This window comes from Heterodontus francisci, chromosome 3 (assembly GCF_036365525.1).
Source record: "Heterodontus francisci isolate sHetFra1 chromosome 3, sHetFra1.hap1, whole genome shotgun sequence".
NCBI lineage: Eukaryota > Metazoa > Chordata > Chondrichthyes > Heterodontiformes > Heterodontidae > Heterodontus > Heterodontus francisci.
The window spans coordinates 166,851,264-166,878,390 of NC_090373.1; the positions used below are offsets into that span (position 1 = coordinate 166,851,264).

The 27,127-nt window shown below is 43.0% G+C and overlaps 1 protein-coding gene across 7 annotated transcripts in view; it reads right to left on the reverse strand.

Moving 5' to 3' along the window:
- fyna (FYN proto-oncogene, Src family tyrosine kinase a) overlaps positions 1 to 27,127 on the reverse strand; it is a 328,748-nt gene that overhangs the window by 223,565 nt on the left and 78,056 nt on the right. Inside the window, exon 1 of one of the 7 annotated variants that reach the window (XM_068027403.1) lies at positions 12,799 to 13,008. The exons of the other annotated variants lie outside the window; for them this stretch is intronic. The gene's annotated coding sequence lies outside the window, so the exon portion shown is untranslated. Of the gene's footprint in view, positions 1 to 12,798; positions 13,009 to 27,127 lie in introns of those variants that run through there. 7 annotated transcript variants of the gene reach the window in all.

A 27,127-nucleotide genomic window follows, 5' to 3' on the forward strand; every position in this document is an offset into this window, starting at 1 on the left:
CCACTATGTATTGTAGTGGACCCGAGGGGGCATTAATGTTGCCCATGGTCTTTGTGTATGACTAGGTTGCTTCTGAAAATGGTTGGATTTGTGACTGGGGTGCAGGACCAAAAATTGTGTCCAGCATACCAAGCTGGTCATACCCTCTCCAGTATTCAACCAATACTGGGGCAGAGTCTAACTAGACTTATGCTGTTTATTTGGTCTTCAGGGATGTTAGCAATTTTGGAAAGTGTGAAAATAGATAAGTCCCCTGGGCCAGATGGGATTTATCCTAGGATTCTCTGGGAAGCTAGGGAGGAGATTGCAGAGCCTTTGTCCTTGATCTTTATGTCGTCATTGTCGACAGGAATAGTGCCGGAAGACTGGAGGATTGCAAATGTTGTCCCCTTGTTCAAGAAGGGGAGTAGAGACAGCCCTGGTAATTATAGACCTGTGAGCCTCACTTCGGTTGTGGGTAAAATGTTGGAAAAGGTTATAAGAGACAGGATTTATAATCATCTTGAAAAGAATAAGTACATTAGAGATAGTCAGCACGGTTTTGTGACGGGTAGGTCGTGCCTCACAAACCTTATTGAGTTTTTCGAGAAGGTGACCAAACAGGTGGATGAGGGTAAAGCAGTGGATGTGGTGTATATGGATTTCAGTAAGGCGTTTGATAAGGTTCCCCACGGTAGGCTATTGCAGAAAATACGGAAGTATGGGGTTGAAGGTGATTTAGAGCTTTGGATCAGAAATTGGCTAGCTGAAAGAAGACAGAGGGTGGTGGTTGATGGCAAATGTTCATCCTGGAGTTTAGTTACTAGTGGTGTACCGCAAGGATCTGTTTTGGGGCCATTGCTGTTTGTCATTTTTATAAATGACCTGGAAGAGGGTGTAGAAGGGTGGGTTAGTAAATTTGCAGATGACACTAAGGTCGGTGGAGTTGTGGATAGTGCCGAAGGATGTTGTAGGGTACAGAGAGACATAGATAGGCTGCAGAGCTGGGCTGAGAGATGGCAAATGGAGTTTAATGCGGAAAAGTGTGAGGTGATTCACTTTGGAAGGGGTAACAGGAATGCAGAGTACTGGGCTAATGGGAAGATTCTTGTTAGTGTAGATGAGCAGAGAGATCTTGGTGTCCAGGTGCATAAATCCCTGAAGGTTGCTAACCAGGTTAATAGGGCTGTCAAGAAGGCATATGGTGTGTTAGCTTTTATTAGTAGGGGGGGCGAGTTTCGGAGCCACGAGGTCATGCTGCAGCTGTACAAGACTCTGGTGAGACCGCACCTGGAGTATTGCGTGCAGTTCTGGTCACCGCATTATAGAAAGGATGTGGAAGCTATGGAAAGGGTGCAGAGGAGATTTACTAGGATGTTGCCTGGTATGGAGGGAAGGTCTTACGAGGAAAGGCTGAGGGACTTGAGGTTGTTTTCGTTGGAGAGAAGGAGGAGGAGAGGTGACTTAATAGAGACATATAAGATAATCAGAGGGTTAGATAGGGTGGATAGCGAGCGTCTTTTTCCTCGGATGGTGATGGCAAACACGAGGGGACATAGCTTCAAGTTGAGGGGTGATAGATATAGGACAGATGTGAGGTAGTTTCTTTACTCAGAGAGTAGTAAGGGCGTGGAATGCCCTGCCTGCAGCAGTAGTAGATTCGCCAACTTTAAGGGCATTTAAGTGGACATTGGATAGACACATGGATGAAAATGGAATAGTGTAGGTCAGATGGTTTCACAGCTCGGCGCAACATCGAGGGCCGAAGGGCCTGTACTGCGCTGTAATATTCTAATCTAATCTATTCCCATAGTCCATTTAGACTTCAATAGATCTGCCAATATAGAGGCAAGTCCAACGATGGGGTAGAGCTACACTAAAAGGTATCATGAAGAGTAGCTTCTGAGGCTCAGCTCTTGAAGTTTGTGAAGCACGGATGGCTCTTTGAGGAAGGTACATCAACACATCGTGCACAGCAAGATGGAATTTGTCCATTAAATTGTGGAAAAGGACAAGACTTCACTTTTGTGAAAAAGATGGCTGAGCGCAGCAGTATTATGCTAGGGCCTTTACCCATCCGTGTGTTCTTCAGTGTACCAGTTTGGTGAGAGCCGACATACCAAGTGCAATACTCAGTCAAGTAAAGTTCAACAGTGTCACCCTCACTTATAAACCATTTCTTCACCTTCTAGGGTCTCTTGCAATAATATAGCCTAAAGGACGAGGTTAAAAAAAATCAAGTCACGGCGATTGCAGAGAGATGCCCCACTCCAGCAATTTCTGACCCATTAAATTCACAGATTGCTTGTGCATTCAGGCAAAATGTTAATATTGACAGGCCAAAATAAATGTACATATCAATCTTTCCATGGGAAAAAAGTAATGTTGTCAAGAGATCCATGCTTGGACTTTGAACCCTTCCTACAAGTCAATAATCTGCACTGGTTGAGAATATGAAGTAGAATGGAAAGATTAAACAAAGGCATAGGCTGGGTTCTAAAGTGAGGCTGTACTCCAAGTCATTATATCCCCAAACTAGGGCATCCAGCAATAACAATATTATTTTTACATAGCGAGTTGTGATGATCTGGTATGTGTTGTCTGAATGGGTGGTGGAAACAAATTCACTTGTAACTTTCAAAAGGAAATCGGATATATACTTGAAAAGGCAAAATTTGTCTGGTTATGGGGAAAAGAGCAGGAAAGTGGATTTTTGGATAATTTGGATAGCTCTTTCAAAGACCAGCACAGGCACGATGGGCTGAATGGCCTCTTTCTGTGCTGTATGATTCCATGAACCGAGGCATTACGTCATTTGGATAACTATTTTTAAAAAAGACTAGATAGCAATGCTCACTCTACATGATGTACGAGTCGTATGTGGTCCAGAGGTCACTGATGAAATTATACTAGAACAGTAAAAACAAGGACCATTGTAAAGATTTCCATAAATCAGCTTTACAGCATACTTTCAATAAAAGCTCTCCAAATAATGATCCCACTCAATACTGTTAGACCAGTAATCTGTGTCTGATCCAATTGATCTAGACTCCCAATTATTGTCAGTGAAAGAAATGATAAATCAGAAAAACTTTGGCCAAATTGTAGCGTATTTTTCGTCTAACCCATCGGATGTTTGTTATGGGGGAGGTGGTTAATGTGCTGCAGCTTATCTCCTGGCTTCAGCCAACGCTACCAAGTTGCACAAAAAACACACGAAGACGAACCACACAAGCAGCAAACTGCACCAATCCTGCGACGTGATTGCATTGACGTTTTTGGATATCTTTTGCTGGGCAAAGCTTGCTTGGATTTTGTTCAAGCTCATAAATGTTTACTATTGGCTTTGGCTCATTTAATTAAACAAAATCTCAACAAAAAAAATATTCTCTTTCGTTCAGCTTCCTGGCTTCCTTGCCATTCTGCTTCACATTTTCAAACAATGCAGATTATTGAATTGTCGGAAGGCTTCAAAGAGTGAGCACTAGTCTCTCGACAGCACCACTCAGTTTTTCCATGGAAAGATTGATATGCACATATTTGTTGGCCCGTCAATATTAACATTTTGCCTGACTGCACAAGTGATCTGTGAATTTGATGGGTCAGAAATTGCTGGAGTCGGGCATCGTGCTGCAAATTGCTCGCCATGCCTGAAACCGAAAAACAAACTACACAGCCAGGCAAAGCCACAGAACTCCTCGCTTGCAGAAGCACATCTCAGTGAACTTTAGAATTAAAAAAAAAGAGGAAAGGGATACGATGAACATGGTGCATGGGGATGTGGGTACTGTAAAGGAGAGGTTAGGATGGAAAACTGAAGATGCTGTCAGGGTGATGGGGAGGTATTAAAACAGCAAGGAGGCAGGTACACAGGCAGACATAACCGGATAGGACATATCCAAAGGGCAGATGCACAGTGACCAGATGAGCAGCCATCAATGGTGGAAACTGGGAAGTGAGGGGCAAGAGCGAGAAGCTGTATGTGAGCAAGGACACAAAAGGAGATCATTCATTTAGGGTGGACAACATATCATGGGGAAATGAAATACAAAGATGAAAATTTTAGAAAGAAACTTCAATGCAGAGTCTGTGGAACTCATGGAAGATGCTGGAGGAGGGTGGGTGAATCGGTGCTAGGCACTGGCAGAGGGTGCGGGGTTTCTGCTGTTAGGGATGGGCAAAGGGGTTTCAGCACTGGTGAGGATCCAGCCTGTGATAGTGCAAGTGAGGCAGCCAATGCTGAGAGGACCAGCCAGAAAGTCACTAGAGGAATAATAGTGTGAGATAATGAAGTCATGGACTAAATATCAGACAATTTAGGTCTGTGGGACAATTTAGAAAAATGGAGCAGGTAGCAAGTTAGAGCTGGGGGCCATCAGCATAGCTGTAGACTGCTTTAGCCCTGTGTCTGCAGATAATGTCATCAAGGGTATGATAGCCGAGAGGAGGGGGAAAGGGTGGACTCCTAGGACATACTGGGGGTGACCCTGAAGCTGTAAAGAAAGAAGCCGCTGGCTGCAATATAGTGACTTTAGCATGTTGGATTAAAGCAGAAACAAGAGAGAGATCAGGTGGATTGCTCTGGGCTTATTTAGGTTCTCAAAATGTACAGATAATTTATACTTGGATCTGGGGAGCACAATTTCAAAATCTGCAGATGACACTGAACAAGGGGGTTTGACAAACAGCGAGAAGGACTGTAAAAGAGAGGCAGGTTAGCAGAATGGGCAGGCATGGGGAAGATGCAACTCAATGTGGAGAAGAAGTGCAAGGTAAATGCTGAAGGGAGAGGACAAAGAGAAACGTGGAGTTTCAAATGTACAATTCCCAGAAAGTGCAGGGAGATAAAGAAATTTTAAAAAATCAACACCATCCGGGATTTTATAAATAGAGGCATAGGGTATAGGAGTAAAGAAGTAATGATAAATTTGTACTGGTTAGGCCACAGAGTACTGTGTGCAGTTGCATTATAGAAAATCAATAAAAAAGACAGCTTAAAGCACAGATCCATCAGGATGAGCCCACTGAAGGGGTTGGGGGGGGGAGGGGGAGAGACAGACAGACAGACAGACACACACACACACACACACATATACACAGAGAGAGAGAGAGAGCGAGAGACAAAGAGGGAGCGAGAGACAGAGAGACAGAGAGGCTGAAGACACTGGGACTATTTCCACTGCAGCAGAGAAGACGAAAGAGGAGGTTAACATTGTTAGTCTTTCCCTGTAGACTCTATTTTATGTGATTGGAAAGTCAGGAATGAGGGAATAACAAGTTAAAGTAGTCACTGAGCAAGTAAGGAAAGAGGTCAGGAGAAATGTCTTCGCACATAGAGTTGGAGTAGCATAGAATCCTTTGCCACAGAGTGGTAGAGACAGATGGTGTTGCATCTTTTAAAAGGGAAAACTGGATAAATATTTGAAGTAGAGAAAGGTTCATGGTTTAGGGCAGATTTTTTGGGCGGGAGGAGGAGGAAGGGATTAGCTTCTGATTGCTCGAGCAAAGAGTCAGCAAAGGTAAAATGGGACAAATGGCCTCCTCCTACACTGCATTACAGATGTTGGGGAGGATAGTGTATTTGACTCTAAATAAATTGTGACAAAATTAATAAAATCAATTTTTTTTTTTAACTATCAAACTCAATAAAAAAGGAAACAGAGGCAAGGTAGGAGCTTGCACGGAAAAAATGTTTCACATCAAATTAGATTTTTTTTTAAAATATTGAGATGAGACAAACTCCAATTATTTTAAAATGATTAATTTCCAACTTCACAAATTTACAACTGATTTATAAAGCATATCAGAAATGAAATCCAAAGCAAACAAATGTAACAATATGTTGAAAACTCATTCACAGGATCAAGTAAAGCAAAGCAGATAAACAAGAAGAAGCAAATACAGGAGATGAGAGAAAGGGGCCAAGAACGAGCCAGCAGGGTGCCAAGATGATGATTTGACTGAATATTAGAACGTACGGGAAAACAGGAAGCTTGAAGTAATCTTTGTTCGGGTTGTCAAATGTCAAGTTATGTTGATTACAGGCGTGATTATTTACTACCACAGACGAGTGCCTTTATTTCTGAGTGGGTGAGACTGCATTCACATCATCTCCAAGCTGCCACCTCTTACTGGATTTTAATCATGGGCACAAGCCCACAAGGTACACAGTTTGCACATCATTTCCTCCCCTCCACCCCCCCCCCCCCCCCTTTTCACACATGGCATTTATGCTCATGGAACTGATTTAAACTCCTCGCTACACCAACAGAATCCATCTGCTGCAGAGAAAAGAAATACCACACACACAAAACCCCGACAACCCTAGAATCACCAACGAACATCACTGCCTGCAGAAAGGTTGTGTGACGTTCCATGACATCAACTTGCCTGACATTAGACCTGGCACCACTCACAATCTGTAACCTAGATATTCTCAAAAGAAGTCATGATTGCCATCTGTGAGCCCATATTTCTGCCACAGATAAGCTGGCAGAATGGAATCACTATTCATCACCCGGGTGTTATTTGGATGAATTTGCCAGTGGAATAAATAGCAATGTGTTGTGTTGATACAATGATAATCAAATCATTAAGAGAAAGACCAATAGATGCTTTGAACCAGTCCCGTGTGGAGCATTTTTGAACTTCTTTCTCTTTAAAATAGTAAATATGAAATATTACATTGCTTACCGTTGACAAAGAGTCTGGAGACAGAAGTGACAAGGTGCTTAACAAGTCATCAATTATAGATGATGAAATAAAGAAAATCAACAGTAGCTGCCTCTAATACTAAATGATGTGTTAAAGTACAGACACACGTATAAAGCATTAGGATTAGTGTTAGTAGTTCCCTCTTTGGGTAAAATCAGAACATAACTGAGCCAGTCAGTTTGTGCCAAGGCAGGATCACAACAGGGGCATTTTAAAATCTGTCTCACTATCTCCGGGTTAGGAAAAGGTGCTGGAATTCTCATTCCTGATTGCTGACCAGTGAAGCTGCTAGAAAGTGCACAGACAGGATCAGGCTCGGCTTTAATGGCTGCAATGGTCAATTAACTTGCTGACAATCACGTGAAAGATGATGAGGTAATGTAGAGCTGCTGCACTACAACTCCAGTCACTGTGTACAGGAAGCAGAAATATCATCTACAGGAAGAGTTAATAAAGTCAGGAAAGGAATGTCCAACCTTAGAGTGATCCTGAAAGTCATCATCTCGATTCCCACAGTGGTGGGGACGTTGCGAGTGGTACACCTCAATGTGGTCAGTATGTCAAATATGGCAGCAAACCACTTGGCCACTGCACCCCAGACTGACAGTAAAGTTCACATTTCGAGTGTTTAGGCCATTGATTAATTTATCCAAATTATTGAAGTGTGCAGGTAAAAAGCAGGATCCTTGTTTCATGCTTGAGTCAACGTTAACAAACAGTGGAATATATATTCTGCAGCTCCAGCAATCTCCAAGCATGGGGTGGGCAGTTTTGAGTGTCCAACTCCTGACTGTTAGGGCAGATCCACATTTGATCCCTGCAGATTGATCTCGACTCAACTTGCACCTTTTCCCGAGGCACCCCTCTGTAATTTTCTCCTCTGAAATGAGCTTACCTTATTATCCGAAGAAGGGTCACTGACCCGAAACGTTAACTCTGCTTCTCTTTCCACAGATGCTGCCAGACCTGCTGAGTGATTCCAGCATTTCTTGTTTTTGTTTCAGATTTCCAGCATCCGCAGTATTTTGCTTTTACCTTATTAGGCACCAGCTGCCAACATTGCAGCAGCAAAAACAAAGCCCAAGGACATTTGGGGTGTCTCTGTCTTGGGAGTCACCACCTCCCCACATGCCCATCCCTCCCTTCTAGAAGTGGCATCAGCAGCTGAGTTACCAGCAAAGACAGAAGTAAAGTGTGTTTATAAAGTCCTGCAGCAACTTTAATAAAATTGGTTCCGCATATGATTCAAGGAAACTGCAAATGGCATATGAAAACATAATTCATACAGTTTTAACAACACAGTTCAAATTTCTAGACTTCAACATAACCACAATCTTTTGTGATCCATTGTTCAATCCAATTTTCCAACTGTTGCCATTTTCAGTCTGTTTCAGCATAACACAGCATTAACATGAAAACAACTTTAACACAGCATTAACATGAAAACAGGCAGCACCTTCCAAACCCACCACCTCTACCACCTAGAAGGACAAGGACAGCAGACACATGGGAACACCACCACCTGCAAGTTCCCATCCAAGTCACACACCATCCTGACTTGGAACTATATCGCCGTTCCTTCACTGTCACTAGGTCAAAATCCTGGAACTCCCTTTCTAACAGCACTGTGGGTCGACCTACCCCACATGGACTGCAGCGGTTCAAGAAGGCAGCTCACCACCATCTTCTTAAGGGCAATTAGGGATGGGTAATAAATGCGGGCCTGGCCAGCGATGCCCCATCCCATGAAACAAATAAAAAAACATTAAAACAACTCGAACACAACATTAACATTAAAACAACTTTATGAATTATATGCCATTTACAGTTTGCTATCCTGTCTACATCCAAAATTATTCAAGTTTAAATCTGCTCAAGGACTTTATAAACATCCTTCACAGGAACCTTTATCAGTGGCAAACCAGTCGGAGGCATTCAAAAGCACGATACTACAGGCACAGTGTTGGCATGTCCCCACAAAGATAAAGGGTGGTATGGCCAAATCTAGAAAGCTTACAACAATCACAAAAAACTAAATACTTTAGAAAGCCTAGAGGAGTATAGAAAGTGCAGGGGTGAAGTAAAAAAGGAAATTAGAAAAGTAAATTGGCAAGTAAAATCAAGGAAAACCAAAGATGTTTTATCAGTGCATTACGAGTAAGAGGATAACTAAGGAAAGGGTAGGGCCCATCAGAGATGTACAAGGGAACTTATGTGTGGATGCAGATGATGTGGGCAGGGTTCTTATTGAGTTTTTTTGTCTCTGTCTTCACAAAGGAGAGGGATGATGCAGACACTGTAGCAAAAGAGGAGGACTGTGAAATATGAGATACGATAAGCATAATTAGAGAGGAAGTACTAGAGGGTCTGACATCCTTGAAAGTCGATAAATCGCCAGGACCGGATGGATTGCATGCCAGGTTGTTAAAGGAAGCCAGGGAGGAAATAGCAGTTGTGCTGAGGATCATCTTCAAATCCTCACAGGATACGGGCGAGGTGTCAGAGGATTGGAGGTCTGCAAACGTTGTACCATTGTTTTAAAAAGGTGCGAGGGATAGGCCAAATAATTATAGGCCGGTCAGTCTGACCTCGGTGATGGGTAAATTGTTAGAATCAATTCTGAGATACAAGATAAACTGCCACTTAGAAAGGCACGGATTAATCGGGGATAGTCCGCATGGATTTGTTAAGGGAAGGTCATATCTTACTAACTTGATAGAATTTTTTTGAGGAAGTAACAAGGAGGATTGATGAGGATAGTGCAGTGGCTGTGGTTTACATGGATTTTAGTAAGGCATTTAACAAGGTCCTACACGGCAGACTGGACCGTAAAATGAAAGCCCATGGGATCGAGGCGAATGTGGCAGGTTGGATCCAAAATTGGCTCAGGGACAGGAAACAAAGGGTAGTAGTCAACGGATGTTTTTGCGAATGGAAAGCGGTTTCCAGTGGCGTTCCACAGGGCTCAGTGTTGGGTCCCTTGCTGTTTGTGGTATATATTAATGATTTAGACTTAAATGTGGGAGGCATGATTGGGAAATTTGCTGATGACACAAAAATTGGCCGTGTAGTTGATAGTGAAGAGGATAGCTGTAGACTCCAGAAAGGTATCAATGGTTTGGTTGAGTGGGCGGTAAAGTGGCAAATGGAATTCAATCCGTAAAAATGTGAGGTATGCATTTGGGGAGGGTAAACAAAATGAAGGAATACACATTTAATGGGAGGATATTGAAAGGGGTAGAATAAGTGAGACATCTTGGAGTGCATGTCCATGGGTCCCTGAAGGTGGCAGGACAGGTAGATAAATTGGTGAAGAAGGCATATGGAATGCTTTCCTTTATTGACTGAGGTATAGAATACAAAAGGAGGGATGTAATGCCGGAACAGTATAAAACGCTGTTTAGGCCACAGCTGGTGTATTGCGTACAGTTCTGGTCACCACATTACAAGAAGGACATAATTGCACCGGACAGAGTACAGAGGAGATTTACAAGAATGTTGCCAGGGCTTGCAAGTTGCAGTTTTGAGGAAAGATTGGATAGGCTCGGATTGTTTTCCTTAGAACAGAGGAGGCTAAGGGGTGATTTAATTGAGGTATACAAAATTATGAGGGGCCTAGATAGAGTAGACAGGAATGACCGGTTTGCCCGACGGATTAGAGGGGACATGAGGAAAAACATTTTCACCCAGAGGGTGGTGGAATTCACTGCCAGGAACAGTGGTGGAGGCAGAAACCCTCCACTCTTTTAAAAAAAAAAAAGGTACCTGGACATGCACCTGAAGTGCTGTAACCTGCAAGGCCAAGGATCAAGTGCTGGAAGGTGGGATTAGATTGGGCAGCTATTTTTTTCGGCTGGCGCAGACAGGATGGGCTGAATTACCTCCTTCTGTGCCAATACATTTTCTATGGTTCTAATATAGAATATACATTTATAAATTCAGTATTATAGATATAACTGGACAATGAATATTACCAAGCTTTCTGAAAACATTATTGAGCTTTATTTATTTGCTCCTGTTGAATGAGGCAGTAAGTATTGTTAATTAACATAGTGGAATCACAGGAGCCAGTTACTCCAGTTTCCCTCATTAGATGGAACAGAAGGGTGACGTTATGTTGTGAATTGGGGCCGAGGGAGGCATAGCTACATTCTTGGTCTCCTCCCATCTCCTTGTGACTGGTTGTTGCCACCATGACCTAGCCAGCCTTTAAAAAGGTGAAGGTTTATAAAGAACTATCCAAAAAAAAATGTTTATAAAAGCAAAGATGGAAAGAAGTACAGAATGAAAAAAATCTTTTATTAAAATTCATTTACCAGCTATGGACAGAACTGGCAAGGCCATGGTCCCATGGTCATGGGACAAGGTGTTGCATCGCCACCCCTGATCACACTAAACAATACCCCACTGGAAGTGGTTAGGAAATTCTACTACCTTGGGTCCACAGTGACAGACAATCTGTCTCTTGATGCAGAGCTCGATACACACATAGGAAAAGCAGCTATCATCTTTGGAAGACTTGCAAAATACTCATGGGTTAACACGGTCAAAAAAAACCCGTATGTCAAAGAAATATTAATTTCATGGGTTGGAAACTTATATTAGACTTTTAATGGAAAAAAATCCTACAGTTAACTTTTTAAAAACTGAGCAGCCAAGATGGCCACTGCAATTTGCATCTGAAATTCCAGGAGATTGACATGGAGACAAAAGTCGAACAAGAAGCTGAGCCAGAACAATGTTTTGGCTAATGCAGTAGATTATGCAATGGAATAAACTTACCTCTATCCAATTGGTTCTTTCACGATCATAGTAAAGGTAAAAAGTAAAATGCTCACAGAGGTGGTAAGCACAACCACTGTTTAAAAAGAAAAACCCTGTTATGGTCAAATAAGAGGAAGGGCAAGAGGGGAGCCTGAGGCCCCTTCCCCACCTGGCCATAATACCAAGCTGACCCTTAGGACCAAGTTGATGGTTTATAAGGCCTGTGTTCTCAGCACCTTGTTATATGGCTGTGAAACATGGGTGACTTACAGCTACCAGGAAGAGCAGCTCAACAATTTCCATTTTCGCTGTCTGCAGTGCATTATGGGTATATCCTGACAGGACAAATTCACAAATGTGGTAGTCCTTGCCAAGGCAGAGCTCCCAAGCGCATTGGCACTAATCAAACAGAGGCGGCTTTAGTGGATCGGACGCGTCTGCAGGATGGAAGATGGTCGCATACCCAAGGATCTTCTGTATGGTGAGGTAGCCGGGGCCAGATGACCAGTGGGGCATCCAAAGCTCCGCTTCAAGGATGCTTGCAAGCGCGACATGAAGGCCCTAAATGTCGACTATTGCATTTGGGAGTCACTAGTTGGAAGTTGGAAATGGTACCACATCCTGTGGACTAGTGTGCACTACCATGAAGACCAGTTGCTACAGCAGCTTGGCAAAAACAACTCACAGCGTCATTTGGCAGCTTCACGTGCAGCACTTGTGGCAGAACCTGCCTCCCAAGGATTGGCCTTCACAGCCATCAGCAAAAAGGTGCCCTAAGAGAAGATACTCCACCCAAATGGATTGTTTACTGCATGTCCATCATCTTTCATGGATGGAAGGATGCCAGCCATGCAACTGAGTGGCTTGCTGGGCCATTTCAGAGGGCAGTTAAGAGTCAACCACATTACTGTGGGTCTGGAGTCACATGTAGGCCTGACCAGGTAAGGACAGCAGATTTCCTTCCCTAACAGACATTAGGTGAACCAGATAGTTTTCATGACAATCCAATGGTTGCATGGTCACTATTACTGATACTAGCTTTTTTATTTCAGATTTATTTAGTTAACAGAATTAAAATTCCCCAACTTCCAAAGTGGGATGTGAACCCAGATCTCTAGATAATTAGTCCAGGTCTCTGAATTACAAGTCCAGTAACAACCACGATGCTCCTGTATGCCTAGTGGAAGCTGAATTGATAAGGAAATGGCTTACTCCTAATTAGCCCACCACACCTATACAAATTTGATTCAGTTGGAATACTTCATTAATAGATATTGACTTGTTACACAACAAACACACTCAAGTTTCATACATACAGAACATAGCAAAGATTTAGCTTACGTGACGCATCGGTGTCTGACGTTCATCAAAAAAGGCAAATTTCACCAGCTCAAATTCCACCCCCAGCTGTGGACACTTGTGCGTGGGTCTAGTCATTATTAGAATGTCACTAGATTAGTCAAGGTTTTGCCCTTCCAAATTTCAGCTGCAGGGGAGGCGATGGTGTAGTGGTAATGTCACTGGATTAGTAATCCAGAGGCCCAGGCTAGTGCTCTGGGGACATTAGTTTGAATCCCAACATGGCAGATGGATTAAATTCAATTAATAAATCTGGAATTAAAAAGCTAGTCTAATGGCGACAATGAAACCATTGTTGATTGTTGTAAAATCCCATCTGGTCCTTTAGGGAAGGAAATCTGCCATCTTTACCTGGTCTGGCCTACATTTGACTCCAGACCCACAGCAATGCAGTTGACTCTTAAATGCCCTCTGAAATGGCCTAGCGAGCCACTCAGTTCAAGGGCAATTAGGGATGGGCAAGAAGTGCTGGCTTAGCCAGTGATGCCCACATCCCACGAACAAATAAAAAAAAAGTTCAGAGTACTTAGAGGAGAACACTATGGTGGAGTACAGACAGTTACAGGTCTATCTCAGAATAATAGAATAGTGCAGTATAGAAGGAGGCTATTAGGTCTACTGAGTTTGCTGGAACAATTTGAGGTGAAGAATTAATGTACAAGAAGTGAACTGTAAAATATTGAAGCATATTTGGTTTTAAGTGTGATTTTTCCATTAGCACCTTGGTATTAATACTTTACTGATGAAATGGAAACAGCAGCAGCCAGGTATTGATGAAAAACCAGAATAAAGGTATAACTGTTAAACTCTTCAATCTATTGAACAGTGGCCCAGTGCACAATCCAGTGAAAAAGAGGATGTACTTTCACAAGACGAGCGTGGCAAAGTGTCATAGCCTAACTGAGCAGCAAAGTCTTCAGTCAACAACAAAAATACATCATTAAATGCAACAGACAGCAACATCGACGATTAAATGGTTTATTTTCCACGATAAGTGAAGTAAGGGGCCCACAGAGGGGAGACGGCACCCGAGTGAGACGTAGTCAGAGTGTAAAAGTGGGAATTTGGTTCATGTGTGAATTCTGTGCAGAAGGGGAAAGAAGTGCTCCTTTTTCAGCCTCCAGTAGCTGCAGAAGACGCAAGTTGCTTTCCAGAAAGACAGGGTAACCTAGAGACAGCAGCGAGAGATTGAAGAGCTCGGCAAGTGGGAGGGTGGAGAGTGGGGGGGGGGGTGGCGATGGTGGGTGTGAGTCTGTGGTTCAGAGAATTCCAAAGAAAATTGCCATGTGACGTTACAGCAAAGTAAGCAGCGATTAGTTGGTGAACATTTTCTCTTTTTCTCTCAGCTAAACCAGCAAATTTTAATTAGTATTAGCATAATATTAATTGAAATAATAAAAATAAGAATCTTCTGAAACTCAGGTAATTTATTAGTAAGGTTTTAACCATAGTAGTAGCTTTATTAGCAGTAGTAAAGCTCATTAGTAGTGGGGTTTAATGATAAAATTACGAACAATAAATTAACATAATAAAAATGGCAGGGCAGGTGATGTGTTGCAGCTGAAGTATGTGGGAGTTGGTGAATGCCAGTGTGATCCATGGCAAACACGTTTACAGTAAGTCTCTGTGGCTCAAGGAGCTTCGGCTCAGAGTCAATGAGCTGGAGGCTGAGCTACAGACACTGCAATACCTGAGGGAAGGGGAAAATTACCTGGACACTTTGTTCGAGAAGACAGTGACACCCATTAAGATAGGGTCTTCCAATTTGGTCAGTGGTCAGGAAGAGGAGGGTGTGACTGCGAGAGAGGCAGGTTATGGGGATCGAGAAGGTAAAAGTGGAGGAGTTTCAGCCCTTGCAATTGCCCAACAGGTTAATTAGTAATTAGCACTAATGCTGTAGAGGACAAATTCCTGGAATGTGCACAAGATGGTTTTCTAGAACAGTATGTTGGGAAACCAACTAGAGATGGGCTATTTTAGATCTGGTATTGTACAAAGAGAAAGGACTAATTAATAATCTCAATTAAAAGGAGCCTCTAGGAAAGAGAGTGACCAAATATGATAAAATTGTGCTTTAAGTTTGAAAGTAATGTAGTTCTAGGGTCTTAAATCTAAACAAAAGAAACTACAAAGGTATGAGGGGCAAGTTGGCTGTGGTAGATTGGGAAACTACATTAGAATGTATGACAGTCGACAGGCAATGGCGAGCGTTTAAATAATTAATACATGGTTTAAAACAAATGTACATTTCTTTGCAGCACAAAAACACAGCAGGAAAAATGATCCAATCATGGCTAACAAGAGAAGTTAAAGATTGTATTAGATCAAAGAAGAGGCTTATAAAGTTGCCAAAAAAATAGCAAGCCCAAGGATTGGGAACATTTTAGAATTCAGCAAAGGAGGACCAAAAAACTGATAAAGAAAGAGAAAATAGAATATGAAAGTAAACTAACAACATAAAAATGGACCGTAAAAGCTTCTATAGGTATGTAAAAAGGAAAAGATTAGCAAAGACCCATTTCAGGCAGAGACAGGGGAATTTATAATGGGGAATAAGGATATGGCAGAGCAACTAAGCAAATACTTTGTATCTGTCTTCACGGAGGAAGATACAAAAACCTCCCAGAAATGCAACAGAACCAAGGGGTCAGCAAGAATGATAACTGAAAGAAATTACTATTAGTAAAAAGGTAGTACTGGAGAAATAATGGGACTGAAAGTTGATAAATCTGCTGGACCTGATATTCTACATCCCAGAGTGTTGAAAGAGTTGGCTGTAGAGATAGTGGATGCCTTAGTGGTCATCTTTCAGAATTTAGATCTGGAGCGGTTCCTGAACTGAAGATAGTAAATGTAACCCCACTATTTAAGAAAGGAGGGAAAGAGAAAATGTGGAATTAAAGACCTGTTAGCCTGACATCAGTAGTAGGGAAAATGCTAGAATATATTCTAAAGGATGTGATAACTGGATACTTAGAAAATAATGGTAGGATTGGGCAGAGTAAACATGGATTTATGAAAGGGAAATCATATTTGACAAACCTAGTGGAGACTTTTGAGGATGTAACTAGCAGAATAGATAAGGGAGAACCAGTGGATTGGACTTTCAGAAGGCTTTTGATAGGGTCCCACACAAGAGGTCAGTAAGCAAAATCAAAGCACATGGGATTGGGAGTAACATACTGGCATGGATTGAGAATTGGTTAACCGACAGGAAACAGAGTGGGAATAAATGGGTCATTCTGAGGTTACATAGAAACAGAGGAAATAGGAGCAGGCGTAGGCCATTCGGCCCTTCAGGCCTGTTCCGCCATTCAAAAAAGATCATGGCTGATCGTCTAACTCAGCACCCTATTCCTGCTTTCTCCCCATATCCCTTGATCCCTTTGGCATTAATATATCTATATCCTTCTTGAATATATTTAATGACTTGGCCTCCACTGCCTTCTGCGGTAAAGAATTCCACAGGTTCACCACCCTCTCAGTGAAGAAATTTCTCCTCATCTCGGTTCTAAATGGCATACCCCAAATTCTGAGACTGTGACCCCTGGTTCTGGACTCCCCAGTCATTGGGAACATCCTCCCTGCATCTAGCCTGTCTAGTTCTGTTAGAATTTTATAGGTTTCTATGAGATACACTCTCATTCTTCTAAACTCTAGTGAATATAGGCCTAGTCGACCCAATCTCTCCTCACACGTCAATCCTGCCATCCCAGAAATCAGCCGACTAAATCTTCTTTGCACTCCCTCCATGGTAAGAACATCCTTCCTCAGATAAGGAGACCAAAACTGCACACAATACTCCAGATGTGGTCTTACCAAGGCCCTGTACCTTGCTCTTGGACTCAAATCCTCTTGCAATGAAGGCCAACATCCTACCTAACTCCTTGCTGTGCCTGAATGCTTGCTTTCAGCGACTGGTGTATAAGGACATCCAGGTTTCGTTGCACCTCCCCTTTTCCCAATCTATCACCATTCAGATAATAATCTGCCTTTCCGTATCTACAACCAAAGTGGATAACCTTACATTTATCCACGTTGTACTGCATCAGCCATACATTTGCCCACTCACCAAACTTGTGCAAATCACATGGAGCCTCTTTGCATCCTCCTCACAGCTCACATTCCCCCCTAGCGTTGTGTCGTCTGCAAACTTGGAAATGTTACATTTGGTTCCCTCACCCAAGTCATTAATATATATTGTGAATAGCTGGGGTCCTAGCACTGATCCCTGCGGTACCCCACTAGTCATTGCCTGCCACCTGGAAAAAGACCCGTTTATAGGGTTGTAATCTCGGGAGGACGGCATAGTGGCGCAGTGGTTAGCACCACAGCCTGACAGCTCCAGCGACCCGGGTTCAATTCTGGGTACTGCCTGTGTGGAGTTTGCAAGTTCTCCCTGTGTCTGCGTGGGTTTCCTCCGGGCGCTCCGGTTTCCTCCCACATGCCAAAGACTTGCAGGTTGATAGGTAAATTGGCCATTAGCAATTGCCCCTAGTATAGGTAGGTGGTAGGGAAATATAGGGACAGGTGGGGATGTGGTAGGAATATGGAATTAGTGTAGGATTAGTATAAATGTGTGGTTGGTGGTCGGCACAGACTCGGTGGGCCGAAGGGCCTGTTTCAGTGCTGTATCTCTAAACTAAACATTACTCCCTGTGCCAGTGAGGCTAGAAATAAGAAGATAGTGCAGCTAAACACATGGCTGAACAGCTGGTCTAGAAGGGAGGGTTTTCAGATATCTGGACAATTGGGATCTCTTCAGGAACAGATGGGACCTGTACAAGAAGGACGGGTTGCATCTAAACTGGAGGGGCGCAAATATCCTGGCTGCGAGGTTTGCTAGCATCACACGGGAGGGTTTAAACTAGTGTGGCAGGGGGGTGGGAACCAGATCAGTAGGACAGCAAGTGAAATAAATGAGGGGGAAACTAGTAAATAAGACCAGTAAGACTAAGAGGAAGAGCAGGCAGGGAGATGTTGCTGAGCACAGCGGGACTGGTGGTCTGAAGTGCATTTGTTTCAAAGTGAGAAGTATAACAGGTAAGGCAGATGAACTTAGAGTTTGGATTAGTACTTGGAACTATGATATTGTTGCTATTACAGAGACTTGGTTGAGGGAAGGACAGGATTGGCAGCTAAATGTTCCAGGACTTAGAAGCTTCAGGCGGGATGAGGGGGATGTAAAAGGGGTGGGGGAGTTGCATTACTGGTTAAGGAGAATATCACAGCTATACTGCGGGAGGACACCTCGGAGGGGTCATGCAGTGAGGCAATATGGGTGGAGCTCAGGAATAGGAAGGGTGCAGTCACGATGTTGGGGGTTTTCTACAGGCCTCCCAACAGCCAGCGGGAGGTAGAGGAGCAGATATGTAGACAGATTTTGGAAAGATGTAAAGGTAACAGGGTTGTAGTGGTGGGTGATTTTAACTTCCCCTATATTGACTGGGACTCACTTAGTGCTAGGGGCTTGGATGGGGCAGAATTTGTAAGGAGCATCCAGGAGGGCTTCTTGAAACAATATGTAGATAGTCCAACTAGGGATGGGGCCATACTGGACCTGGTATTGGGAATGAGCTCGGCCAGGTGGTCGAAGTTTCAGTGGGGGAGTATTTCAGGAACAGTGACCATAATTCCATAAGTTTTAAGGTACTTGTGGATAAGGATGAGTAGTCCTTGGGTGAAGGTTCTAAATTGGGGGAAGGCTAATTTTAACAATATTAGGCAGGAACTGAAGAATTTAGATTGGGGGCACCTGTTTGAGGGCAAATCAACATCTGACATGTGGGAGTCTTTCAAACGTCAGTTGATTAGAATCCAGGACCAGCATGTTCCTGTGAGGAAGAAGGATAAGTGTGGCAAGTTTCGGGAACCTTGGATAACGCGGGATATTGTGAGCCTAGTCAAAAAGACAAAGGAAGCATTTGTAAGGGCTGGAAGGCTAGGAACAGACGAATCCCTTGAGGAATATAAAGACAGAAGGAAGGAACTTAAGCAAGGAGTCAGGAGGGCTAAAAGGGGTCATGAAAAGTCATTGGCAAACAGGATTAAGGAAAATCCCAAGGCTTTTTATACATATATAAAGAGCAAGAGGGTAACTAGGGAAAGGGTTGGCCCACTCAAGGACAGAGAAGGGAATCTATGTGTGGAGCCAGAGGAAATGGACGAGGTACTAAATGAGTACTTTGCATCAGTATTCACCAAAGAGAAGGACTTGGTGGATCATGAGCCTAGGGAAGGGAGGGTAGATAGTCTCAGTCATCTCATTATCAAAAAGGAGGAGGTGTTGGGTGTCTTGCAAAGCATTAAGGTAGATAAGTCCCCAGGGCCTGATGGGATCTACCCCAGAATACTGAGGGAAGGGAAGAAATTGCTGGGGCCTTGACAGAAATCTTTGCAGCCTCATTGGCTACAGGTGAGGTCCCAGAGAATTGGAGAATAGCCAATGTTGTTCCTTTGTTTAAGAAGGGTAGCAAGGATAATCCAGGAAATTATAGGCCGGTGAGCCTTACGTCAGTGGTAGGGAAATTATTAGAGAGGATTCTTCAGGACAGGATTTACTCCCATTTGGAAACAAATGAACTTATTAGCGAGAGGCAGCATGGTTTTGTGAAGGGGAGGTAGTGTTTCACTAATTTGATTGAGTTTTTTGAGGAAGTGACAAAGATGATTGATGAAGGAAGGGCAGTGGATGTTGTCTACATGGACTTCAGTAAAGCCTTTGACAAGGTCCCTCATGGCAGACTGGTACAAAAGGTGAAGTCACACGGGATCAGAGGTGAGCTGGCAAGATGGATACAGAACTGGCTCGGTCATAGAAGACTGAGAGTAGCAGTGGAAGGGTGCTTTTCTGAATGGAGGGATGTGACTAGTGGTGTTCCGCAGGGATCAGTGCTGGGACCTTTGCTGTTTGTAGTATATATAAATGATTTGAAGGAAAATGTAGCTGGTCTGAAATGTAAGTTTGCAGATGACAAAGGTTGGAGGAGTTGCGGATGGTGATGAGGATTGTCAGAGGATACAGCAGGATATAGATCGGTTGGAGACTTGGGCGGAGAAATGGCAGATGGAGTTTAATCCGGACAAATGTGAGGTAATGCATTTTGGAAGGTCTAATGCAGGTGGGAAGTATACAGTAAATGGCAGAACCTTTAGGAGTATTGACAGGCAGAGAGATCTGGGTGTACAGGTCCACAGGTCACTGAAAGTGGCAACGCAGGTGGATAAGGTAGTCAAAAAGGCATATGGCATGCTTGCCTTCATCGGTCGGGGCATAGAGTATAAAAATTGGCAAGTCATGCTGCAGTTGTACAGAACTTTAGTTAGGCCACACTTAGAATATTGCGTGCAATTCTCGTTGCCACACTACCAGAAGGACATGGAGGCTTTGGAGAGGGTACAGAAGAGGTTTACCAGGATGTTGCCTGGTCTGGAGGGCATTAGCTATGAGGAGAGATTGGATAAACTCAGATTGTTTTCACTGGAATGATGGAGGTGGAGGGGCGACATGATAGAAGTTTACAAAGTTATGAGCGGCATGGACAGAGTTGATAGTCAGAAGCTTTTTCCCAGGGTGGAAGAGTCAGTTACTAGGGGACATAGGTTTAAGGTGAGAGGGGCAAAGTTTAGAGGGGATGTGCGAGGCAAGTGTTTTACACAGAGGGTGGTGAGTGCCTGGAACTTGCTGCCGGGGGAGGTGGTGGAAGCAGGTACAATAATGACGTTTAAGAGGCATCTTGACAAATACATGAATAGGATGGGAATAGAGGGATACAGTCCCCGGAAGTGCAGAAGGTTTTAGTTTAGGCAGGCATCAAGATCGGCGCAGGCTAGGAGGGCCGAATGGCCTGTTCCTGTGCTGTACTGTTCTTTGTTCTATTCCTACTCTCTGTTTCCTGTCTGTCAACCAATTCTCAATCCATGCCAGTATATTACCCCCAATCCCATGTGCTTTAATTTTGCAGACTAACCTCTTATGTGGAACCTTATGAAAAGCCTTCTGAAAATCCAAATACACTGCATCCGCTGGTTCTCCCTTATCTATTCTACTAGTTACATCCTCAAAATTCCAGGTTGGCAGGAGGTGACTAGTAGGGTACCACAAGGATAAGTGCTTGGGCCCCAGCTATTCATAATCTATATCAATGATTTGGATGTGGGGATTAAATGTAATATTTCCAAGTTTGCTGATGACACAAAACTACGTGGGAATGTGAGTTGTGAGAAGGATGGAAAGAGGTTTCAAGGGGATTTAGACAGGTTGAGTGAGTGTGCAAGAACATGGCAGATGGAATATAATGTGGAAAAATGTGAAGTTGCCCACTTTGGTCAGAAAAATGGAAATGCAGAGTATTTCTTAAATGGTGAGATGTTGGGAAGCATTGATATTTCAAGAGACCTGGATGTCCTTGTTCATGAGTCACTGAAAGCTAACATGCAGGTGCAGCAAGCAATTAGGAAGGCAAATAGTATGTTGGTCTTTATTGCAAGACAATTTGAGTACAGGAGTAAAGAAGTCTTGCTGCAATTGTATACAGCCTTTGTGAGACCGCACCTGGAGTATTGTGTACAGTTTTGGTCTCCTTACCTAAGGAAGGATATACTTGCCATCGAGGGAGTGCAATGAAGATTCACCAGACTAATTCCTAGGATAGCAGGATTGTCCTATGAGGAGAGATTGAGGAGACTGGACCTGTATTCTCTAGAGTTTAAATGAATGAGAGGAGATTTCGTTCAAACATACAACATTCTTACAGGGCTCGACAGGGTTGATGCAGGAAGGATGTTTCCCCTGGCTGGGGGAGGGGGGCGGGGTCTACAGTCTCAGAATAAGAGGTAGACCATTTAGGACTGATATGGAGGAATTTCTTTACTCAGATGGTGGTGAATCTGTGCAATTCTCTACCCCAGAGGGCTGTGGAGGTTCAGTCATTGTGTATATTCAAGACAAAGATCGATAGATTTCTAGATATTAAAGATATAAAGGGATATGAGAATAGTGCAGGAAAATGGTGTTGAGGTAGAAGATCAGCCATGATCTAGTTGTATGGCAGAGCAGGCTCGAGGGGTCAAATGGCCTACTCCTGCTCCTATTTCCTATGCCCTATATCCGTATGATATTGCTGTCCTATTATAACAGGTTACGAGTACATGGATTATTAAATGATTTTCGAAGGTCTTAGATCAATCCTGGGGTAGGTTGCTTAATGCTCAGTTTCGTTATAGCAAAGTGCAATATGGAAAGCAAAGCTCTAACACTCTGTGTTTTGCTCCCTGTCACATTGAGACGGAATGAGTTTGCAACTCTCAGGTCAGCAAATCCAACTCCACAGGCTCAGAACTCCAAAGCAAGCCAGAGTCTCTCTCAAAAAAAAAGACAGCATTTACTTGTGTAATGCTAAAGTTGCATCATTTTTCATATAAAAGATAAATCAAGCAGCCACCTGAAGTATTCAGCAATGATAAAACAAATAGAGAAGCTAAAAGAGTTAACTTGACATCCATTGAAGTCGGACTCATCACCATTTCCTGTTTACAGCATCAGGCTGACTGGTGTCAAGATGTTTGTGCTGTGAAACAGTTTAGTTCCAAAAAGAGTGAAGACTTGTAACAAACTGGTGATAAATCCCCATTTTTTTTTTAACTGAAGGAAGTCATTCATTGGGTTCCCAGGCAAAGCCATGGGCAATGAAACAAAGTACAACAGTAAATGACAGTCACTAATGATAGATTATTCATAGCTATACTCTAACCAGTAAGTCAGAAGCAATTTCATCTATCTTGTACATTTAGGGCCCTCTCCCCTCCAAACCTCAATTTAATGAGTCAGAAGACAGCGGAGTTGGATCACAGCACCAATTTCTAGCAGTAGAGAACAAGTGCAAACATGAGTTTTATTTAAGGAGTAAGCTTTTTTTTTTAAAATGGGAATTAAAATAGAGTTCATACACCATTATCTGAAGTTTGCTGAGCGTAACTTCCAAGAAGCCAGAAGTATAACTTTTCATGACAAAAAGGAGTTCTGCATTAAGTTAATATTTACATGACCTTGTACAGGTGACAGATAACTTCAATTTAGCTGCTACCAATATTAAATCATGAGTTCACAGATGAACAGAGATGTCGTGCTCGACAGTACAGAACCTCAGAAGCTGGTGGCCACTATACCAGAGAGAGAGCTATAGCTTCACTTGCTGTGACTCTGAGATGATGACAGGCAGGCTGGTAGTGCAGTGACACTGAAGAAAGTAGTGGAACTGCTCTGAGCATGCTAGGTCAGCTGTAGATGGGGGTAGAGGAGTGTACAGACATTATAAATTATAGGGAGTACACAGACATTATAAATACTGTATAAAAACTAACAGTATTGACACTAAGTTTCCACTTATTCCCTAATTTTGGCCACACTGTGAAAACTTGATCAATATTTTTAATATGTATCTATTTATATTTCTTTACCTAACTCTTTCAAAGACCCAGCACACACACAATGGGCTGACTGGCCGCCTATACTGTGTGATTCTATGTCCAACCAATATAGTGTTGGTTTTTTTCTCCTTCCACCTCACATTTGGTAATTCATATTTACAAAACAAACAGCATAACCACTGGAACACACTGTACAAGAAAGAAAGCACTTGCATTTATATAGTGCGTTTCCTGGCCTCAGGATGTCTCAAAATGCTTCACAGTCAAATGAAGAATTTTTTGAACAATTTGCATTTATATATTGCCTGCAATGTAGTAAAACCTCCCAAGGCACTTCGCAGGTACATTATCAAGAAAGGTTTGAGTCTGAGCCACATAAGGAAACACTAGGTTGATGATCAAAAGCTTGGTCAAAGAGGTAGGCTTTAAAGGAGCTTATTAGAGGAGGAAAGAGAGGCAGAGAGGTTTAGAGAGAGAGAGAGAGATTTAGAGAGAGAGAGAGAGATTTAGAGAGAGAGAGAGAGATTTAGAGAGAGAGAGAGAGATTTAGAGAGAGAGAGAGAGAGAGAGAGAGAGAGATTGAGAGAGAGATTTAGAGAGAGAGAGAGAGAGAGAGAGAGAGAGAGAGAGAGAGAGAGAGAGAGAGAGAGAGAATTCCAGACCTTTGGGCCTTTGCAACTACCAATGGTGCAATGATGAAATTGGAGATGCTGGCATGGACTCGATGGGCCGAATGGCCTCCTTCTGTGCCATAAATTACTATGACTCCTTGAGAGGCCAGAATTAGGAGTGCAGAGTTCTCAGAGGTTGCAGGGCTGGAGGAGATTACAGAGATAGAGAGGGCCGAGGCCATGGAGAGATTTGAAAACAAGAATGAGAATTTAAAAAAACAGAGGGGTTTCTTAACCAGGAGCCAGAGTACGTCAGCAAGCACAGGGGTGGTGAGTGAATGGGTCTTTGTGCGAGTTAGGACATGGGCAGTAGAAGTTTGGATGCCCTTAAGTTTATGGAGGGTAGAACATGGGAGGTCAGCCAGGAGTGTGTTGGAATAGACACGTCTAGAAGGTAACAAAGGCACCAGTGAGGGTTTCGGCAGCAGATGAGTCAAGGCAGGGATGGAGTCTGACAATGTCCTGGAGGTGGAAATAGATGGTGTTAGTAACGGAGCAGACATGTGGTCGGAAGTCCATAAAGGCGAGATATGACAGCAAGGTTGCAAACAGGTTTGTTCGAACCCAGGCAGTTGCCTTTGACTTGAAGTGTAGTCACTGCTGTAATGTAGAAAATGCAGCAGCCAGTTTTCACACAGCAAGTTCCCACAAGCAACAATGAGATCATCTGTTTTAGTGACATTGGTTGAGGAATAAATTGACCAGGCCACCGGAGAGAAGACCCAGCACTTCTTCGAAATATTCCACGTTTGCTGGAGAGGGTGGAAGCGGCCTCAGTTTAGCATTTCATCTGAACGACGACACCTCACATTCCCTGAGTATTGCACTGGAGGGGCCCACAACTGTCCGACTCAGAGGCAAGAGTGCTACTATAGTCTTATAGGTTAGGGTTATAAATAAGATTGGTTATCCTATTTTTGTTCCCCCGATTTTTTCTTCACAGGGACCAAATTATCTCCTGTGTTTTTGCTGTGTGGATGCTTTACTTTCGGAATACAGATATCAAACTACAAGTCTGCTGACATGGAAAGCTACTAGATCCTAATGTGCTTAACATAACATCACAGAGGATCTCAACACAGCACTGGGAAGCATAGTGCAGGACTATGCACAGACACATAGTGCTGTTAGTCTCTCCTGCAGTTTTCTATGTTGAATTGTAGCTGAAAGTGAATCATTAAATAAGATTCAAATTACTTGCTCCCAAATGCACTTAAAATTAATGAAAAACATTTAAGTGCAATTACCATCCCTGTTCAAGCATCACAAATCTTAACGAAACTAACTGAGGACTTTGGGGAGTATTAATATTCCAAATGCCACTCAAAACAACGTAGCAGACACAATGATTAAACAATAAAATCCAGCACAGACAAAGATCTGAACATTACACGAGACTGCCTTCCTTACGAAAGAATTTTCTTTTCCTTCCTATGAATTGTTGTCAGGGTTTAGGCCAGTATTGTCAATACCCATCAAGTAATTAAGAGTAACGGGTGCTGAGTTAAGGTCTGTGTCTGTTTCCCTGTGTCTCATCTGATACTGGGGCACGGACCTGGTAGACAAAAGGCCACAATCTAGATATGCTCCGGCGCCTCATTGCTGTTCCACGCACTCCTCCACCACACAAAAATAAAGCTCAAACCCTGGCCCAACCTCCCACCACCCCAGTCTAAACCTGTAGATGCATTTGCTCCCAGCAAACGTGTATCACTTGGAATATTGGATAAATGACTGAAGAGAAAAATTTACAGGGCTATGGGGAAAAGGTGGGGGAGTGGGACTAACTGAGCCGCTCTTGCAGAGAACCAGCACAGACACGATCGGCTGAATCCGACCACATATCTTTCTATGGTTCTATGACAGAATGGCCTGCTAGGCCTTTTCAGAAGGCACTTAACAGTTAAACACATTGCTGTGGCTCTTTAGTTACCCATCAACCAGGCTGGGTAAGGACGGCAGATTTCCTTCCTTGAAAAGGACATTAGTGAACCTGGTGGGTTTTTACAATAATACAGTATTCTCACCGTCACCATTATTGATATTAGTTTTCCATTCCAGAATTGTTTAATTAGCTTAATTTTAATTTCACAGCTGCAATGGTGGTACTTAAAATCATGTCTCTGGATTACTAGTCCAACGACTGCTCCAACTGATTTCATATCACAGAAATCTGCTCTGTGAAGAAGGTAGAAGAAAACAAACAACTTTTAAAAAGTTAACAGCTTGGTCTGAAAAGCCATGAAAAATATTTAAAAAGGTTCCTGGCACAAAGACACACATCAAAGCCTACAAGATAGAGGAGTCAGAGAGGAACCCCAGAGAGTTATACAAGCAGACCCACGAAACACAAACTGCAGCATAAATGCACAAGATCCTGGGCACATTCTGATGAGACAGAGATGCCATCAGTTCTGTTGTTTCTAACTTTAATTCTTAATACAAGTGCCCAAAACAGAAGAGGAAAAAAAAAAAAGAGGCATTTGCCAAATGTTTTATTTCACAGTCAGTCAAGCTCACTGGAGCAGAACAGTTAAAATATAGGGGGAATGACCAGCTGACTTTTCCCTCAGGAAATCTTATTGCTGAACAGGCTGGGGTGAGTGAGTCCATTAGCGAGTCCACTCACTGATGCCTCCAATCAGTTATTTCATAAATAGTATCAAAACTGATCTCGACACAAGATATAAACTTTCTGTCTTCCCTGTGCTTTGAAATGTGCTGGCACAGGCTCATTCCTTAATTGGATCATATGCAGTAATGACCTTACTCCATTTTTTTTTAATGGTGGCATTACCAAGATTTGGTTCAAATCCAAACCTGAGCTGACATTTACACAAGAGACACCGCCCCCCCCATCCCCTCTCTTCAACTGCACCCATCCCCCCCACCTCCCCAGAGCTACAGACCTCAGTTGGTGCAGCATCATGGTGGAGGGATGAGCGGTGCCCAGCAGCCTAAGAGGAGGGGGAAATAATCCGCAGCCATGACCCAGGGGTGATTGCTTGGACTGAGAGGAGAAGCGATTCTCGGTGGGCTGGGACATGTGTGCATGATCCAGCATAGTTCACAGCAGTGGGGGTTAAAAAAAAAGGCACAAACATTAACGAGGAAAAATTAATGCAGTGATTTGAAGCAATTAGTGATCACAATCCATGCTTTAACCAACAAGGTTGAAATTTTCTTCGACATAAAACTCTGTTTGCAAATGT